This window comes from Salvia miltiorrhiza, chromosome 3 (genome assembly GCF_028751815.1).
Source record: "Salvia miltiorrhiza cultivar Shanhuang (shh) chromosome 3, IMPLAD_Smil_shh, whole genome shotgun sequence".
Classification (NCBI taxonomy): Eukaryota; Viridiplantae; Streptophyta; class Magnoliopsida; order Lamiales; family Lamiaceae; genus Salvia; species Salvia miltiorrhiza.
In genome coordinates this window covers 10,877,642-10,885,707 of record NC_080389.1, presented here as the reverse complement: position 1 = coordinate 10,885,707, position 8,066 = coordinate 10,877,642, and the positions used below count along the sequence as shown (strand labels likewise).

Genomic DNA, 8,066 nt, shown 5'->3' with positions numbered 1-8,066 from the left:
TTTATCTTTTTAGTTTTTATTTTTTTTTCTTTTTAAAATTATGAAATTCAACTAATTATAAAATATTTAATATGCATATCAAATTAAAGATCACAAAAAGTGCTTTAATTTGATACTATATTTTATGTAAATAATTGATTTGAAATGTAAAAGTTAGTATTTATTTAAGATTACAATTTTAAAAAGATTCTCTCTCATCTCTCATCTTTTTTAGGTCATAACTTTGACCGTTTTGCAAATGTAGAACAGATTTTTCGGGATTGCAATTGTAGGACAAATTATTTGTTCGGGCTTAATTTGTCCTAAATAATTTGTCCTATTTATATCGAATTTTTAAAAATTTATCCTACATTTTGCACAATAGCCAAAGTTATTGTTCTAAAAAAAACTTGGGGGTATATATATATATATATATATATATATATATATAGAGAAAGGTTAAACAGAGAATGCTAAATATTTAGAGAATAGAGAATTCGTGAAACAAAAACGAACAGATCTACAATTTTTACGAACAAATCAATGTACTGCATGAACAGCAATTTGCCCCGGGTTCGAATCCTGCTGGTGGCGAGTTTTTCTGTAGAGAATTACACTATAGTATAGAATTGAGAATAAATCTATACTGTGATCCACTAAATCCGACGGCTGGCTTTTATTCAGATTTTAATTATTAAAAACGTGTGGCATTAAATGAATCGATTTTTTACAATCTGTGAGGGGTTGTACGGAAATTTACCCACAAGAGTGCGTTCTCTTTGGTTGTAAATTTATTATGAGAAAATGAATGATAAACAAAATTTCATCCTTTAAATTCTTCATTTCTTTTCCCACATTTCCTACTTGACCCTTACTCATTCCTCATTTACACTACAAATGAGGGATAATATTATCCCTCCAAAAATAGTGTGATAATATTACTCCTCCTTTGTAATGTAAATGAGGAATGAGTAATGGTCAAGTAGAAAATGTGGAAAAAGAAAGGAAAGAGTTAAAGGGCGAAATTTTGTTTATCCTTCATTTTCCCATGATAAATTTACAACAAAAAAGAACGCAGTCCAAAAGTAAATCTGGAAGATTCGGTTTCTTCCGCCTTTCACTCTTCCACTTCTGTTCGATATTTTCGTGTAGATTAGAGCATTACGATTTTGAACAGATACATTTGATACGCTGCCAAAATTTCTACAGATTGACGAAGAAGATTGAAATTCATCAGTGTTTCTGCATAATCATCCTTGTTTCGGCCTAATTGCCTAAAGGTAAATTCGAAGATTTCGCATTTGTAAGTTTCATTCGTTATTCAAAACAAAATACAACTTTAAAGTGGTTTTGAAATACAGTGAGTCCCGATCTGTAATTTCTATGTTTTTTTTACTGATTTTCTGAACTTCTTCTACATAATAGTGTATTCTTCCAACAATTCAAGAGCCGATCAGTGTTTTTAGTTGCATTTTGAAGGAGGTTTTATGAGTTTTTTTTTTAGCTCATCCAAAACCCAAAAGAAAGTAATTGATTATATTAAATATGAAATCCAATGTTTTCTTCATTTTTCTCATTTTCGCCCAAACAATAGATGCAGTTTCAGAGGATGGAGTGAAGGATAAGATGGTGGTGGCGAAGAGGGACCGAGCTGCAGAGTATGTTATAATATTATCCATGAAAGGCTTATATGCTTGATTCAGAATTGAAAGAAAATATGTAACACTATTTGTAGCTAAGAATCTCGTGTGTTTGTTGGTTACTATTTGCAGAGAATGACAAATGAAAATTTTACATAAGAATGAACAAGTGGGGTATTTAGGAAGTTGATTGGGCCACTCCGCACGTGAACTTCACGTGGCTCGGGACCATTTTTGTAGGGGAGGCCCACTTCTATTAATGTTGTTCCTCTCTTGCCCCTTTCTTTCTTTTTTCCTTTCTTAATCAGAAATGTATTTTCTTGTCTCCTACTAATGTGTCACAGCCCGCCTTAACTAAGGATAGTTAAGCCGAGTGATCTACGACTAGGGATGGGGTTAAAGAATAAGGGAAAGAAAGGGGCGTCATTTGAAACCGTAAATCTTACTCAACCTAAGAAAAATCGTCGTATTTACTCATTAATACTCTTTTGAACAGTCTATGAAAGACAACATAAAACTTAATTAATATCATTAATCAAGTTATACATCATATGAAACCATTCTCTTAAGACTCAAAGTATGACATAACATACTATAACATCAACAACATCTTGCAGCGGAAAGTAGCTAGACATATGTATGAAGACATATTCTAGACAGGTTAACTATTTATTAACAACCCTGGAGACTCCACTCATTGCAGCACCATCATCACATCAGCTCAACCTGCACATTTAGAAAACATATGCAGGGCTGAGTACAAAAGCACTCAGTGGGCACGTATGCCTAGGTATAAAAATACATGCTTCAAAACTGTAAATTGTCATGCCATCATAATCAGTACAACAAGGGAGTTTTTCGCTAAAAAGGCCCAAGCTTACTAAGTTCATTTGTGATTCTTAAAGTTCGTCTGATCAGACTAAGTTCTTTTGTAATCAATCATATCTGAAACTGTGTGCCGGAGAGGTGGCCACCTCTCACGGTCACTTGACCGGCCAACCCGCTAGATGACTCACGGTCACTGGTGTACACTAGCCCTGGCAGGATAGCTATCAACTGCTCAGGACCCAAATTCGATTGCATCATTGGCAAAGCCAAAGCAGATAGATATCATACTAAAATTTAAACATTTTATGGCAAGACAATACTTGAAATAACTTTAACTCAAATATTTTGTAACGAAATAACTTGCTCAAATGTAACATTAAACTCATTTGATAGATATATATAAAACTGAAATTAACAGTTAAATCATCTCATGCATTCATTCGTATAAGAGGCCTACGACACGCAGGGGATCTCTATATACGTATAGTAAAAGTAATGCCCACCTCGTTGTGTCTCTGTATCAATGAGTAACGTCACTCTCTCCCTCAAGTCGTTACTTCCCAAAAGGACCTTCATCGTTATGAAGAATTGGTGAGAAGTTATAAAAGAAACCTCGATTAATAATCTAATCTCTTTTATGAAACATTAGTATCTCTAATGTTCATCTCTCTTGATTGTTAATCAATATAACAATTATTATCTCTCGTCATTACTCATTAATTATAACATCCTTATGTTATAATTAGCAGCGCTTCAATTAAAAGAAATATTTAACACATCGAAAAGTCCACTTTCTTAGCAGATCTATTCGCTCTCATCTCGTCTAATTAACCAATTAGAAAGTTAAACTTTCCATTAGGTATGTATTTGAGTCACAGGTCAACAAGAATTGACTATGCTCAAATTCTAATTTCACTAAAAATTTCGACATGACCTATTCATATATAATGTCAGCCACGAGATTCCAACGCGTGAATCTCACTACGTGAACTCGTCTCTCGACTCAAAACTTAACATCTTGACATCTTTTCAACGCAAACCAAACAATTCAAAATCATCAAAACTCTTTATCAGTAAACTATCATTTATACTCGACACCAATTGTTCGAGTGTCAGATACCAACATTTATGTGCGTTAATCATAACTCTCACAACTCACACCATTTAGTCATATCGTATCATCCATCAAAACAAATATAATCAAGTTGTTTTCTAGAAAGTTTTGCTGTTTTTGTGTCATCTTTAAAAATTCATAACAACCAACTCAATCATCATAAACTATCATACCAATTGATCTCAAAAACTTCATGAAGTGTAGTTCACTCTAAAAATGGTAGTTAACCAAAAAGGTTAAAGGTTTTTGGAGATATTGCTCTTTTAGTGCAGGCTGTCAAAGATTGACAGTTTCTGCCAATTTTGTTTAGGCCATTAGAAACCAAGGCAAACCTTAATAAAATTCCATCAAATTTAATCAGCCAAAACTAAAGGTATCCTTGAAGATTTGGTTAAAATTTCACAAGAGAAAACGTTCATATGATCTGCCAAATAAACAATGAAACTCATACACTTTTACTGTTGGAAAAATATGACAGCAGAACAGGGCATTTTTGAAATAATAAACTGCTCTGTTTCAGAGGTCATAAAAATCGAAATCTTATGTTTTTAGAAAAGTATTGAAGTCTAGTTTCGTTTAAAAAAAACGGTGATGCAAAATCCTTCATGGATTAATAGATATAAACGTTTTTGTGAAGTCTACCAACAGTTGACAGATTCTGTCAAGGATTTTTCAAAATATCTTTAAAATAGCAAACCTCATCCAAAAGACATGAAATTTTGCAGCGACGAAATACACATATCATAGATAAACATACTAAAATTTCAGAGCCATCAAGCAATGAAAACTCATCGAAACATAAGCTTGAAACTGCTGTAAAATTTTGACAGAATTCCAATTTTAATTTCGTTCAACAATTATCATCCATAAATTGTAAATCAATTAGCATGCTCATGTGATATCGTAGAACACATATACGCAATAATATTCATTATGCAACATCCCAAACTTCACGAATTTAAATAATCATACTCTAAAAACTTATACAATTTTCGTGCTTGAAAAAATACGAATTTAATATATATCGATTCTAGCATACCCCTAAGCACAAATATCAAGTCAAAACGATCAAACAAAAATCGAAAGACAAGCTAATGTGTGAAAAACGGGGCTGCCCTCATGAGTTTCATAGCTACGGTTCATTCCGTTCTTACTCTCTTCATTAAACATGCTCGACATCTACCCAAGAACAACATACTAAAATTTCACGACGATCCGACGTCGTTTCAAAATAAAGTCGAGAATCGACATTTTTCGACGTCGACGAAAATCGAAAAGAAAACCATGAAATCGTAGGTAGAGATGTTACCTACGTAAAAACGTGATCAAAAAGATGATCGGCGCTCGTCTCGGTGCTCAAATCGGAGCTCAAAAGCTTGAAGAAGCTTTAATGGAGGGAGTATGTGTTCTTGGTGTTTGTGTGTGAGAGAGAAAAGATGATTGGAGTGTATTGGCTGAATTCAGCGTGAGTGAGGTAGATAAAGGGGTGTTGGGCGGTTTGGGGGGGTGGTTTTGGTGGGGTAGCCTTAGATATTTAAGATATTAACCCGTTAGTCGTTAAATATCCCGTTTCGTCTCGTTTTAACGACTAATTACCCACATTCTTCGTTACTCACACTCTTAACTCCTACTCACTTTCATTGCACTCGTAATTCTATATAAATATAGAAAACGCAAGCTCGTTCTCAAAATTCTGATAAACGAGCTCGATTCGTTTATCGAGAAATCCCGATTTACTATTCACTCGTCGTCCAAAAATAAAAACTTTCATTATTGGACTTGTATCGAAAAACTAAGAATATTTCTCGACGACGTGCACGTAAGATTTTGAAAGTCGACAAAAAGACGAAATAGCAGTATTTTACTATTCATCGTCAAAAAGTCAAAATTTTCAAAAACGTCTTAACGGACTCAGATCTCACTTCCGAGTTCATCGTTCTCATTCAAATAATTATCTCGAATTATTCAAATACTCAAACTCAAATACGGATATAAAATCCCACATCATTCTCACATCATCGAAAGAACATCTCAACATCTTAAAAAAATAACAAGAAAACTTCATATAACTCCTCATCTATTTACAAAGTAAATCAAACAAGGGATCTAAACCCTAATTACTCAAACTCAAGCAATTAAACACGTCATCAAAAGCCCGGGTATTACATACCCTCCCCCTTAAAATAAATTTCGTCCCGAAATTTGTACCTCTTGTAAATGTTTCAGGTACTTCTCTCACATCTTATCCTCAAGCTCTCTTTCCACTTCTTTCTAACTATCATATCTCCATTGGACCTTATCCAATGCAATCGACTTATTACTCAATTGCCGAATTTTATGATCTAGCATCATCTGAGGTCTCTCTTCATAACTCAAGTCTGGTTCTAAGATCATTTCTTCTTAGTAAACCACATGGTTTGGGTCGAAAATATATATCCTCTCAATTGTGACACGTGAAACACGTTATGCACATTTCCAAAGCTAGGTGGCAAAGCCAACCTATACGCTATTGGACCTATCTTTTGCAATATCTCGTAAGGACTTATAACTCTGGGTCTAAGCTGTCCTTTAACTCCAAATCTATTCATCCCCTTTGAGGGTGAAACCTTCAAGAAAACTTTGTCTCCTATCTCGAAACTTTGTCTCACATCTTATAGGCAAACTCAATTAGTGGCAACACATTCTCCCGATGTACTCCTCTATCAAGGATAGTAGTTCTTATCATATCTTCTATCGTCTGCTATGCTAAAATTCATCCTTGTACCCAACTCTTTCTGTAACTCATCCAAAAACGTGATGTAAATTTTTTTTTATTGATCTCTTTCTGAGGTGATCTTACATCGGTACTCAAAGCAATCTTATAATCTCACGAACGTACAATTGTGCTAACTTATCTGGTCCATACGCGATTAGGATCAGTATGAAATGTGCAGATTTTGTTAGTCGATCTACAATCACCCAAATTGCTGTATTTCCTATTTGACTTTTCAGTAAAGCTATCACAAATTCCATCGCTATGTGATCTCATTTCCACTCGGGAATCTCCAACAGTTTTAACTTCCCATAGGGTCGTTGGTGTAATGCTTTCACTTGCTGACAAACTAAGCATCGCTCTACAAACGAAGCTATGTCTCGTTTCATTCCGTCCCACAAAAATCTCTTTTTCACAACCTAATAAATCTTTGTGCCTCCTGGGTGGGCGGTGTAAGGCGTATCATGAGTCTCACTCATGATCGTATTCTTAAGTTCATCATCGCGGGGAATGCATATTCTCCCCTCAAATAAGATAGCATTGTCTGATGCTTTTTGGTAACTCTTGAGATCTCCTGCTGTTATCCTTTCTCGTAACTTGTTCATTGTCTCATCTTTCCTTGTGCTTCAATCATCATTTTCCTCAAACTAGGCATCGTCGCAACAATACTCGCTATCGTCTCTGGTGGTTTTATCATCTCTATCATCATCTTGTCAAAGTCCTTTATAAGCTCATCCTCTCTCGTGAGAAGACATCCTAACTTTGACGAGACCTTTCGGCTCAATGCATCGACTACTACATTGGCCTTGCCAGGGTGATAATTAATGTCGCAGTTAACATCCTTTACTAATTCGAGCCATCTCCTTTGCCTCATGTTAATATCCTTATGCTCGAAAAAGTATTTCAAAGTTTTGTGGTTCGTGAAAATCTCACATCTAACTCCGTAGAGATGATGTCTCCAAATTTTCAGGGCATGCACAACGGCTGCAAGCTCTAAATCATGCGTTGGATAATTTATCTCGTGGGGTCTAAGTTATCGTGATGCATAGACTATAACTCTTTCTTCTTGCATCAAAACACATCCTAGCCCATTCTCTAACGCATCTGCGTAGATGGTATACTCTTTATCCATTTCTAGGACTATCAGCACTGGTGCTGTATTCAATTTCCTTTAAGCTCTTAAAAACTCTTTTCACACTCCTCTTTCCAATTGTATTTAGCTTATTTTCTAAGTAATTGTGTCATCGGTCTTGCTATCGTGGAAAATCCTTCAATAAACCTCTGATAGTATCCTGCTAAGCCTAAAAAGCTGCGAATCTCGTTAGGTGTAGTTGGTGATCTCCACTCATGTACAGCTTGTACCTTGGCGGGGTCAACTTTAATTCCTTCAGATGATATAACATGTCCTAGTAAAGTTACTTCGTTCAACTAAAACACGCACTTGGTGAATTTGGAAAAAAAGCTTCTCAACTCTTAGTGTTTCCAACATCGTTTTCAAATGTTTTGGAGCTCCTGCTCATTCTTCGAATAGATGAGAATATCATCTATGAAAACTAGGACAAATTTATCCAGTTATTGATGAAAACTCGATTCATGTGATCCATGAAAACTACTGGTGCCTTCGTCAAATCGAATGGCATAACTATGAACTCATAGTGCTCATACCTCATTTGAAAAGCTGTCTTAGGTATATCCTTCTGTCAAAATTTGAACTGGTGGTAATATGATCTCAAGTCAACTTTCAAGAAAAAGC

The 8,066-nt window shown here is 35.1% G+C and overlaps 1 long non-coding RNA gene across 1 annotated transcript; it reads right to left on the bottom strand.

Moving 5' to 3' along the window:
* Positions 1 to 2,121: 2,121 nt before the first annotated feature.
* Positions 2,122 to 4,962, bottom strand: LOC131017715 (uncharacterized). The gene is made up of 3 exons (XR_009099815.1): positions 4,871 to 4,962; positions 2,951 to 3,017; positions 2,122 to 2,345 (listed from the first exon to the last, which is right to left on the bottom strand). It is a non-coding gene; the product is annotated as an uncharacterized LOC131017715 (long non-coding RNA).
* Positions 4,963 to 8,066: the final 3,104 nt, after the last annotated feature.